We start from the raw sequence: 1359 nt of genomic DNA, 5'->3' as shown, positions 1-1359 counted from the left end.
CCGGTCCGGGGACCGGTACCGGTCCGTGACGCATTTGCTACCGGGCCGCAAAGAAACACTAATTAATTTATGAACTAACGCATTTTCTCCAACTTAACTTTCGCCTGTCCCACTAAAGCAGTGGTTCTTAACCTTGTTGGAGGTACCTAACCCCACAAGTTTCATATGCGCATTCACCAAACCCTTCTTTAGTGAAAAATAAAATGTTGTTTTTTTTCAATTTCAAGACAGTTATAGGTTTTTGGTAGCACTTTAGTATGGGGAACATATTCGAAGTAACAAAGACTTAATTTAGAGTTTTTTGGACACGAGGGGAACATATTCTAAGTAACAAATACTTAATTTAGAGTTATTTGGTTAGGGTTAGGGTTAGAGCAGGGGTCACCAACCTTTTTGAAACCAAGAGCTACTTCTTGGGTACTGATTAATGCAAAGGGCTACCAGTTTGATACACACTTAAATAGATTGCCAGAAATAGCCAATTTGCTCAATTTACCTTTAACTCTATGTTATTATTAATAATTAATGATATTTACACTTAATTGAACGGTTTAAAAGAGGAGAAAACACGAAAAAAATGACAATCAAATTTTGAAACATAGTTTATCTTCAATTTTGACTCTTTAAAATTCAAAATTCAACCGGAAAAAAAAGAGAAAAACTTAAAAAAAGAATTTATGGAACATCATTAGTAATTTTTCCTGATTAAGATCATTTTAGAATTTTGATTAAATAGGTTAAAATCCAATCTACACTTTGTTAGAATATATAACAAATTGGACAAAGCTATATTTCTAACAAAGAGAAATCATTATTTCTTCTAGATTTTCCAGAACAAAAATTTTAAAAGAAATTCAAAAGACTTTGAAATAAGATTTAAATTTGATTCTACAGATTTTCTAGATTTGCCAGAATAATTTTTTTGAATTTTAATCATAATAAGTTTGAAGAAATATTTCACAAATATTATTCGTCGAAAAAACAGAAGCTAAAATGAAGAATTAAATTAAAATGTATTTATTATTCTTTACAATAAACAAAATACATTTACTTGAACATTGATTTAAATTGTCAGGAAAGAAGAGGAAGGAATTTAAAAGGTATATGTGTTTAAAAATCCTAAAATCATTTTTAACTTTGTATGTTTTCTCTAAAATTGTCTTTCTGAAAGTTATATGAAGCAAAGTAAAAACATTAATGAATTTATTTAAACAAGTGAAGACCAAGTCTTTAAAATATTTTCTTGGATTTTCAAATTCTATTTGAGTTTTGTCTCTCTTAGAATTAAAAATGTCGGGCAAAGCGAGACCAGCTTGCTAGTAAATAAATACAATTTAAAAAATAGAGGCAGCTCACTGG

The sequence above is a fragment of the Entelurus aequoreus genome, linkage group LG10 (assembly GCF_033978785.1).
Source record: "Entelurus aequoreus isolate RoL-2023_Sb linkage group LG10, RoL_Eaeq_v1.1, whole genome shotgun sequence".
NCBI classification, from domain to species: domain Eukaryota; kingdom Metazoa; phylum Chordata; class Actinopteri; order Syngnathiformes; family Syngnathidae; genus Entelurus; species Entelurus aequoreus.
This window is presented reverse-complemented; position numbering follows the sequence as displayed.